This window comes from Staurois parvus, unplaced genomic scaffold (assembly GCF_062004578.1).
Source record: "Staurois parvus isolate SC_StPar_1 unplaced genomic scaffold, SC_StPar_1.0 ptg001418l, whole genome shotgun sequence".
NCBI lineage: Eukaryota > Metazoa > Chordata > Amphibia > Anura > Ranidae > Staurois > Staurois parvus.
This window is the reverse complement of record NW_028319214.1, coordinates 3212501-3223844: the sequence shown is the minus strand read 5'-3', so window position 1 is coordinate 3223844 and position 11344 is coordinate 3212501. Positions and strand designations below refer to the sequence as shown.

At 40.9% G+C, this 11344-nt stretch overlaps 1 long non-coding RNA gene across 1 annotated transcript in view; it reads right to left on the bottom strand.

Moving 5' to 3' along the window:
• Positions 1-605: 605 nt before the first annotated feature.
• The window catches only part of LOC149436141 (uncharacterized), a 24463-nt gene continuing 13724 nt past the window's right edge, over positions 606-11344 (bottom strand). The window contains exon 3 of the long non-coding RNA XR_016308332.1: positions 606-1133. This is a non-coding gene — a long non-coding RNA (uncharacterized LOC149436141). The remainder of the gene's footprint in view (positions 1134-11344) is intronic.

Sequence of the window (11344 nt, the reverse complement as noted above, 5' to 3'; positions counted from 1 at the left end):
TGCGTATAAGTTGATGCGTTTCGGGAGCTAAACCCCCTTCCTCAGAGCTTTGATAGTCACTGTTCTGACACACTCAGTTGTTTTGTGTAAATATTTAGTTTGAGCTGTGTAAAACAAAAAGCGTTGCCTTATCTGCATACTATAAAAAGAAAAAATATATACAAAACCACTAGAGATTCCCTTTAAATTGATGCAGTATGTTTCTGCATGCCATGAACACTCCCTATTGGCTGTCCAGAAGTGGTATCCTATAAAGACTTCGAAGTGGAATATCTTCAACTATGTCAGAAAACTAAAGTAATCGGGTATTGCCAGGTAATTCAAAGTATGAAGTACTGTGTGGTAGATTGATCCAGATACCTTGATTACCTAGTGAATATCCATATAGCTAGTGTTAAAGTGCTGACTAGCATTTTTCAGATATCTATGAGCAGTTTTTCTCAAGGTGTGGAGCTTGTAAATTCAAACTATACAGGATTTATATAGCACCAAACAGTTTGCTCAGCACTTTACAATATAAAAGGGAGACAATACAGCAATGATAGTTCAATACAAGAGGGTTAGGAGGGCCCTGCTCCTTCGAGCTTACAATCATCACCCAACACTTTTATTTTTTTGTATAATCTTTCTTTATTGAAGATTTTTCAATACAATACAGAAGTAAAAGATCACTAAGGGAGAGCAGCAAATGTGCTGTAGCAAGTATTACAATCATTGCATTTCCACATCTTAACAATTGTAAGTAGCGTCCAGCAAAAAGACAGTGGAATTCCATCTCACCACACCATTTATAAAACCAAAGTGATAGGATGTCAGTAATAACACAGATACGAAACAGTTGAACATCAAAAGATCAAATTAAAAAGTAAAAAAAAAAAAGAACACACAAACACACACAACATAAACCTATGCAATAAGGTCAACTAGGATGACAAAAGTAGGTCTACTTGCTTGTAGAGATGTGTCCATAAGGAGCAACATGGAAAGCGAAGATCAGTGTATAGTCTATTGCAGACAATTATAATTCCCCTTTAGGGAGTTAGCAGCAACTGTTAGGGCTATCATGACTTCTGAAGGTATGTCCAGCGTTGAAGAACGGTCAGTGCAGTGGGCAAGTATCAGGTTGGGTTAGCCTGTCAAGTTCGAGAAAATATTACATCCAGCCAGATCAGATGCCACAAAATTTCTCTTTAGCAGTGTAAACCCATCTCTCTGCATCCATCACTCTATCTACCTCTTGCTGCCAGTCTTGTAGGGTGGGACAGCGAGTTTGTTTCCAAAATTATGGGAAAAGGTTTTCAGGCAGTCCAGCCCTTTTCTAACGACAGCCTAACAACCTTGTGGGGAACCCACCACAGGGGAAGGAGAGCCCCCGCACCACAATCTTTATTTGCTTCCTTTTTTTCCTCCAATTCAATCTTCCCTCTTGACTGCCATTCTTCTATTTCCTTCATTGCATTAAAAAAAAAAAAAAAAAAAAAAAAAAAAAAAAAAAATAGGTCGTTCTTACCTATTCCTCTCCCACAATCACTCTAGATATTTCCTAGCAAAGGAATCATTAGCTAAACGATTAAATCCATATCTCATCACCCCTCCTACTCCTCTATCCTCTTCTCAACATCACCCCCCCCCCCCATATTTTTTTCTTCCCTCCCCCCACTAAACCCAGGGTGTTACCAAACCCTAAGGCACTTCAATCTTTGTAATTCAATTGTTGAGCTGCTGGGATGCATAAATAATCACAAAACATTGTATCTTTCCTGTGTTACTTTGTTTGACACAGATCATCTGGAGATATGTTACAATTTTTTTTGTAACCACTTACATTTCCAGTTAAAACTTAAACCATTGTAACTGAAAACCAACACAGTTGACTCCAATACAATTTATCAATGATTGATTGCTTAATATAGGTTCTCTGTAATTGGCATATGACGGCAGCAGTGGCGGGTTTCACACACACATGCATGTTAATCTGACAAGCCAACAGTCGACTTTAAGGTGAAAATGATCAGGCAGTTGTTCAACCATCCAGTCACTTGCACTGACCCCCATAACATGTGCAACCCTGTTGCCATGTTGACTAGGCTTCGCTATCCCTCCTACAGGCCTGGGATCCACATGATGGGTTTTTCATGGTAGAGGGGAGGGAGACCAGCAAACGGCTTACTCACGAAAACAGATTGCACTACATGTTACACCGTGCACTAGAGTAAGGAAACTACAGTTCTCATCAACCACAGGGAATTGTAGTGAATGTGGGCGAGTACACTAGGCCTGTACATGTTGAATGTGAGCTAAATTACATCACTGCTTCCTGAAAAAAGAACTACAGAAGGTATGTGCCAAGACTAGTGGCTGGGGTGATATGAGGCATAGTAGTCAATGGTTTTACAACCAGGAAAACAAAGTAAATTAATGGTTTGATTTGAAAATGAATAGGCAACTACTGAGAGAACCAGAAGATTGATGACATTCAGTGAAGGTAGGAAATCTGCAACAAGGACATGTAAGAAGGTTTTTGCCCAGAGTTCTTTAACTCTAAATTGATGACCTGTAAGAACTTTTGAAGCATTGCCTATGGAAAATATTTGGTACCAAAGTTTGCAATTTCATGGCTTGACATGTTTGGTACCCGTTTACTCAGCACAACCTAATTTTTTTATATTTTACCAACAAATTGTGTAATGAATTGCATTTGTGCACAATAAAATTAACCTTAGGGTATTTTTGAGCTTGATAACTATTGTGCTAATATTGTATTGCAAAAAAATTGGAACATTTTAATATCTAGGGCAGTGGTTCTTAACCTGGGTTCGATCGAACCCCAGGGGTTCGGTGAGTCAGTCTCGCGGGTTCGGCGGAGGTGAAGACCCACACCCGACTCATATGATTCGTGCAGTAAATATTCATTATTATGTTTTTGTTTTTGTGTGAAAATCATGTTTTAATGGTTTTGTTCTTAACGGTTTTGTTCATTTTGTGCACCTATGTATAAATATACAGTATACCTATGTTTTGAATTTTAAAAATCATATTTTATTTTTCCAATTAAGAAGGGTTCGGTGAATGCGCATATGAAACTGGTGGGGTTCAGTACCTCCAACAAGGTTAAGAACCACTGATCTAGGGTCTGGGTTTACTGTTCAGGGGGTTTTAACTAAAGCAATAATTTTAAGCCTGAAGTTTAAGTTCTAAAGGCTTGAGTTTTTTTTTTTACCTTCAAGCATTGTATACATGAAGGTAAAAAACATTCTGTGTGCATCATCCCCCCCCCCCCCCCAATACTCACCAAAGCCCCCTCTCGGTCCAGCAATCTGCACTGGAGTCTTGGTTATCCCGGGACTTCCTCTTCTCATTGGCTAAGACAGAAGCGGGAGCCATTGGCTCCCACTGCGGTCAATCACAGCCAGAGAGACAATGAGAAGAGGGCGGGGCAGAGCCGCAGCTCCATGTGTGAACGGACAAACTGAGCAGTGGGTGCCCCCATAACAAGCTGCTTTCTGTGTGGGCACCTGCCATGGGGGAGGGGCCAGGAGAGCATGTAGGGGACCCTTAGAAGAGGAAGATCCAGGCTGCTCTGTGCAAAACCACTGCACAAAGCAGGTAAGTATAGACATGTTTGTAATTTTTTTCTTTAAAAAAATTAAGCCTATAGAATCACTTTAACATGTAAGCAAAGAATGCAACAACAGCTCGGGTGGCAAAAGGATACAGATGTACAGTTCATAACACAAGCAGCAGTCCACAATATATAGTTTTACTGTACAATAAATTTGATAAAGCTGAACTCCAGAGAGACATAACATGCTACCAAATAACCCTACTATGGACAAATTAAAGAAAACTAAACAGGAGAAATCTGAACTTCTTTAGCGGTCTGTAGTCTCAGTATTTTTTAAGTTATTAATGTGAACCTAAGCATAATGGTTGGCTAGGAGCGCCAGCGGGGGACCTGAGAAAAGGAGGATCAAGTCTGCATGGTGCAAAACCATTACACAGAGCAGGTGAGCTTGACATGGGCATGTTAAAGAAACTGAGCTCTTAACACGAAGTCAAAAGCAAGGATATGTTTACATAGTGTCCAAAAAAATAAATATATATATATATACACACACACACACACAGTGGGGCAAAAAAGTATTTAGTCAGCCACCAATTGTGCAAGTTCTCCCACCTAAAAAGATGAGAGAGGCCTGTAATTGGCATCATAGGTAGACCTCAACTATGAGAGACAAAATGAGAAAACAAATCCAGACAATCACATTGGCTGATTTGGAAAGAATTTATTTGCAAATTATGGTGGAAAATAAGTATTTGATCACCTACAAACAAGCAAAGATTTCTGGCTCTCACAGACCTGTACCTTCTTTTTTAAGAGGCTCCTCTGTCCTGCACTCATTACCTGTATCAATGGCACCTGTTTGAACTTGTTATCAGTATAAAAGACACCTGTCCACAACCTCAAACAGTCACACTCCAAACTCCACTATGGTGAAGACCAAAGAGCTGTCGAAGGACACCAGAAACAAAATTGTAGACCTGCACCAGGCTGAGAAGACTGAATCTGCAATAGGCAAGCAGCTTGGTGTGAACAAATCAACTGTGGGAGCATTAATTAGAAAATGGAAGACATACAAAAGACCACTGATAATCTCCCTCGATCTGGGGCTCCACGCAAGATCTCACCCCGTGGGGTCAAAATGATCACAAGAACGGTGAGCAAAAATCCCAGGACCACACAGGGGGACCTAGTGAATGACCTGCAGAGAGCTGGGACCAATGTAACAAAGGCTACCATCAGTAACACACTACGCAGCCAGGGACTCAGATCCTGCAGTGCCAGACGTGTCCCCCTGCTTAAGCCAGTACATGTCCGGGCCCGTCTGAAGTTTGCTAGAGAGCATTTGGATGATCCAGAAGAGGACTGGGAGAATGTCATATGGTCAGATGAAACCAAAATAGAACTGTTTGGTAGAAACACAACTCGTCCTGTTTGGAGGAGAGAGAATGCTGAGTTGAATCCAAAGAACACCATACCTACTGTGAAGCATGGGGGTGGCAACCACATGCTTTGGGGCTATTTCTCTGCAAAGGGACCAGGAAGACTGATCCATGTACAGGACAGAATGAATGGGGCCATGTAACGTGAGATTTTGAGTGCAAACCTCCTTCCATCAGCAAGGGCATTGAAGATGAAACGTGGCTGGGTCTTCCAACATGACAATCATCCCAAACATACCGCCCAGGCAATGAAGGAGTGGCTTCGTAAGAAGCATTTCAAGGTCCTGGAGTGGCCTAGCCAGTCTCCAGATCTCAACCCCATAGAAAACCTTTGGAGGGAGTTGAAAGTCCGTGTTGCCCAGCGACAGCCCCAAAACATCACTGCTCTAGAGGAGATCTGCATGGAGGAATGGGCCAACATACCAGCAACAGTGTGTGCCAACCTTGTGAAGACTTACAGGAAACGTTTGACCTCTGTCATTGCCAACAAAGGATATATAACAAAGTATTGAGATGAACTTTTGATATTGACCAAATACTTATTTTCCACCAGAATTTGCAAATAAATTCTTTCCAAATCAGCCAATGTGATTGTCTGGATTTGTTTTCTCATTTTGTCTCTCATAGTTGAGGTCTACCTATGATGCCAATTACAGGCCTCTCTCATCTTTGTAAGTGGGAGAACTTGCACAATTGGTGGCTGACTAAATACTTTTTTGCCCCACTGTGATATATATATATATATATATATATATATATATATATATATATATACACACATACATACATACATATATATATATATATATATATATATATATACACACACACACACACACACACACACACACACACACACACACACACACAGTTGTGTTCAAAATAATAGCAGTCAGACATCACTAACCTGATCACTGTTTTTGGTAGAAATGATATTTCTACATGGCAAATAATTTACTAGCAGGTGTAGTAGAGTAATAGAAATCCAACAGACCCAACAGTCAGGACATGCATGCTGCTGATTCTGTGTAATTGAATCACTAATTGAAAGGGGCAGGCTCAATATAATAGCAGTGTGGAGTTCTATTAGTGAGGTCATGCATTCTTTGAAAAACAGGTGGCAATTATTGCCCTTATTTAAGGAAGGAAGGCAGCAAATGTTGTACATGCTGGTTACAGTGCATTTCTCTCTGAAATTCTGAGGAAAATGGGTTGTTCCAGACATTGTTCAGAAGAACAGCGTATCTTGATTAAAAAGTTGATTGGAGAGGGGAAAACATATAAAGAAGTGCAGAAAATGATAGGCTGCTCAGCTAAAATGATCTCAAATGCTTTAAAATGGCAACCAAAACCTGAAAGACGTGGAAGAAAGCGAAAAACTACCATTCGAATGGATAGAAGAATAGCCAAAATGGCAAGGACTCAGCCAACAATCAGCTCCAGGAAGATCAAAGAAGGTCTAAAGTTCCCTGTGAGTACTGTCACAATTAGAAGACGCCTATGTGAAGCCAAGCTATCTGCAAGAAGCCCCCGCAAAGTCCCACTGTTGGAAAAAAAGACATGTGCTGAAGAGGTTACAATTTGCCAAAGAGCACATTGACTGGCCTAAAGAGAAATGGCGCAACATTTTGTGGACTGATGAAAGTAAGATTGTTCTTTTTGGGTCTAGTGGCCGGAGACAGTTTGTCAGACGACCCCCAAACACTGAATTCAAGCCACAGTACACTGTGAAGACAGTGAAGCATGGTGGTGCAAGCATCATGATATGGGGATGTTTCTCATACTACGGTGTTGGGCCTATTTATCGCATACCAGGGATCATGGATCAGTTTGAATACATCAGAATACTTGAAGAGGTCATGCTGCCTTATGCTGAAGAGGAAATGCTGTTGAAATGGGTGTTCCAACAAGACAACGACCCCAAACACACCAGTAAACGTGCAATATCTTGGTGCCAGACCAACAAGATTGACGTTATGGAGTGGCCAGCCCAATCCCCGGATCTTAATCCAATAGAAAACTTGTGGGGTGACATCAAAAATGCAGTTTCTGAGGCAAAACCAAGAAATAGAGAAGAACTGTGGAATGTAGTCCAATCATCCTGGGCTGGAATACCTGTTCACAGGTGCCAGAAGTTGGTTGACTCCATGCAACAGAGATGTACAGCAGTTCTCAGAAACAGTGGTTGTACAACTAAATATTCATTAAGTGATTCAAAGGAAAGCAAAATCTTCAAACATTTTTCAGTTTATATAGTAAATGTTTGAGTTTGTAAAGAATACAAAACACTGCTATTTTTTTGAACAGTCTAATCACTTTTCTTCAATTTTTTTTTAGAGGAACAACACAAATTTGATATATTTTTCTTCATGTTTTGATTTGGAATAGAATGTGTAGTGTTCCCAATGCATTTGTATGTATGGAAATAAAAGCTATTAGAAGGATTTTGAGCTTTATTCACTTACATACACACGTTATAGTTCAATGGCCTACCAGTTCATGACGGAAGGATAAGGATGACAACCTCACCTTTAAAAATAGATCAATAGCTGCTCTTATATTTTTAGCTTGGCAAGAACCTTTTAAATCTTATTTTTATCTGTGGAATAACTCTAGTAAAGAAAAAAAAAAAAAAAAAAATCAAGGCTAGAGTAACTTTATACATACACTCACTACCACCTAAAAGTATGCTCAAGAAGGGTTCCTTCTTCTTCCAACCACAGGTCGCGAGCTCATTTAAATATTTATGCAGTGCACTCTCTTATTTTTGCATGTAAGTAATGGCCACACACGCTGAGCAAGTTTAAAATAGGAACAAAAAGGGAAAAAAAAAATCTGTTTCCCAGATCAACCAGATTCCAGCTGTCATTTTCCAGCTCAGACCAGAAAATGAAGAAAAGCATCTGATCACTTACAATGGGAACCGACTTTCCTCCCCTCCTGTTTTATGCATGAAGCCCACATCTTGTATTCAGCACAGAATGAGGAGTCAAACAACTCCTCCCATTTGAAGACAAATGCCATTACTTTGTGAATTCTGCATGCTTGGCAAAACATTTTGCAGAGGTGCGCAGTCAGAACTGCCATTCAACAACTGTGTAACTGAGTACAGGAGAAATAAAGATCTTTGTAACATCAATGTACATAGAATTATTTTCACAGAACAACCGAGGCCAGCAAAGCTCTAAGAAAAGAAGGTTGCTGATTCACTAAAATTTCAGCAAGGTTAAGGAAGTAAAATACACAGAATGAAAGGGATCCTGGAAGAGTTAAAAGTGGTATTAAACTCAAAAACAAAAACAGAATATATTGCAGCTTACCAATCCTTAGATATAGCGGCTGCAGTAGTTTTTTTTTTTTAGGGTTTTTGTCTTATTTTCACCTGGTGGTCCAGTCAGTAACACACTTCATGTCTTAGGGTGTCTCCACACTGGATGGAGGAGCAACAGAGACATCTTTGGATAGCAGCATTTTTAGATGCACTAGCAGACTGAGCTGGAGTTCAGCTTTAATTTTTAGTCAAATCCATCTATCACATAAGCAGTTACAGCAACCAGTTATTTTCTTTTGGGATAAAGATTTTACATAAATAAATGAGGATTATTGTAAGCACCCGTCAGTGTTAAGTAGTTTCTCAACCCTCTAACTAACACTTTTGCAGGTCTGTTATCCTGGGTTCACACTGATGTGGTCCGGAATTTCCAGCATTTTCTGTGCGAATTCCGCACCACATCAGATTCGCACCCCATTTATGCAAATTGCTGTGGGTGTATATGTTAAGTTAACAACTCCCCGAAAATCAGTCGGCAAAACGTGGTGTGATGTGCAGAATCGGATTGCATAGGTGTGAATACCCATGCAATCTGATTCTAGTGCGGACCCAAAAAAGGGTCCTGCACCTTTTGGATGCGGTGCAATTTGAGCAAAACATAACGTATGGTTCAAATCACACTGCATGCAAGTCGCATTTGATTTGCACAGGAATGCAGTGCGGTTTCTGTGCGAATCACATGCGATGTACTGCACGAGTGTGAACCCAGCCTTAACCACTTCCCGCCGACACCTCCCGGCCCTTTAAGAGTTTCAGACGCTGGGAGGCGTGGCGTCGTTTAGGGATCATGTGACCGCCATGACACATCGTCACGGCAGTCATATGATCGGGAAAGGTCCCGATCGAAAGAGCAGACCAGGACCTTTCCGTGAGTACCGGACATGTGTGCTGGGAGTGCCCAGGGCGCGCGCTCTCAGCACGTATGTTTTTTCTAACATGAATGCAAAAACGCTTGGCGTCTAGGCCCAGACCCCGGGATACCGCACATTTGTGTGCGGCCGACGTAAAGGGGTTAAAGAAGTTGAAAAATAGACTTAGTGGGCAGATCATCAGGTGAAAATAAATGGAAAAAAGCCTAAAGAAAACTAATGCATCCACCACATTTAAGAATTAGTAAACTGCAATATAACAAATGTTTGTTTTAGGTTTATACCACTTTAAAGCTGAACTCCAGCCTCACCTTCAGTTTTGCAGATTTTTACTGAAATTGTTCGCTCTGATTTTACTGTATACTGTGAGCCTTTCATAGTGTAGAAGCTGCGGCAGGTCAAACAGAGCCACTTAATTTCCTGCCAGGAGAACATCCATCATCATCTAACACTTTCCTCCCCAGCTTATCCAAGGAAAGGCAAAATATAAGCAGATTAAACTGCAGTTTTAAAAATGGCCATTTCCCTTGTAATTATATTAGAGCAGTAGTTACAAACGATGGTTTGATTATAAGTTAATTTCCTATTTAAAGATCCCAACTGACACATGTATGGGGAGGAATAAAGATATAAATCAGTAAGTGAAGATATCAATCTACATGAACACTGTTTTATGTTCAAAAAGCCTGTCATACAACTGCATACATACCACATTCACATTGTATCTGTTAAATGCGGGGGCGCTATACTATTCATATGCAAACTATTGTGCTATGAAATCAAAACAAGGGATGTGCAGCAGAATCTGAGCCGAGATGTCTCGAAGGAGAAGAGAAAAAAGGAGGTCGGACACAGGGCAAGAAATGATTTCAGCTATTGCTGCTTGGCAAAGCGCTGCAGCCCCCAGGAGACAGCAAACATAAACAGTCCTGCCTTGCACTGACATTAGACAGGCACAGCTTTTTAATGCATTTGGCTTTTACTGAATTTTAAAATGCAATTATCACTGTAGCTAAAGCATATGCTATCCCAAACATTAACTGTCATCAAGTTTGAAAACTATAAACTGGGGCTGATGGTGTTCACTCTTAGTCCTAGTTCACACTAGCTTTGAAAGCAGGCGTTTAACACTTCTCAAAAGCCTATGGAAATTATACTATGGGCAGCACACAGTGCTGTTCACATTATCAAAACATGAAGCCTCAGCATTGCGTTGCTTCAAAATTGAAGACTCATGTCAAATTAGGAGGAGTTGAAGCCTTTCAACGCTTCCCATTCAAGTCTAGGGTGATGCTCCTCAAACGCCCTGGCAGCCATTTGTGGGGCACTAGCAGTGCAGTTGCTGCACGTTAATATCTTTAGGAGTTTATAATAGGCGTTTGTGGTGCAGTTTTAATGCTTATAAAATGCCTCAAAACCAAGCATAGTGCATTTGGAGAGCGTTTTTAACGCTTGTTAATGCCCATACTAAAGCTCATTAACGCCTATACTAACACTATAGGGGCGTTTTTGAATAGTTAGAAATTTAGTCAAGTGTGAACAAGCCCTTAATAGAATGGTTTCCCGGTCTGTGTGTATATACACTGATTACAAAATGTTCCTTTAAATTTTTTTGGAGCAGAGTATAGCATCAAGTCAGTTAAACTCCTGGGATATTGATCTGGTCAACTGTTAATCAGTTTCAGCTGCTTTGGCGTTAATGAAATGAACAACAGGTGCACTAGATGGGCAACAATGAGATGACCCCCAAAACAGGAATGATTTAACAGGTGGAGGCAACTGACATTTTCTCCCTACTCATCTTTTCTGACTGTTTTTCACTAGTTTTGCATTTGGCTAGGGTCAGTGTCACTAATGGTAGCATGAGGCGATACCTGGACCCTACAGAGGTTGCACAGGCAGTCCAACTCCTGCAAGATGGCACATCAATACGTGCCATTGCCAGGTGGTTTGCTGTGTCCCCCAGCACAGTCTCAAGAGCATGGAGGAGATTCCAGGAGACAGGGAGTTACTCTAGGAGAGCAGGACAGGGCCGTAGAAGGTCCTCAACCCATCAGCAGGACCGGTATCTGCTCCTTTGTGCAAGGGGAAATAGGATGAGCACTGCAGAGCCCTACAAAATGACCTTCAGCAGGCCACT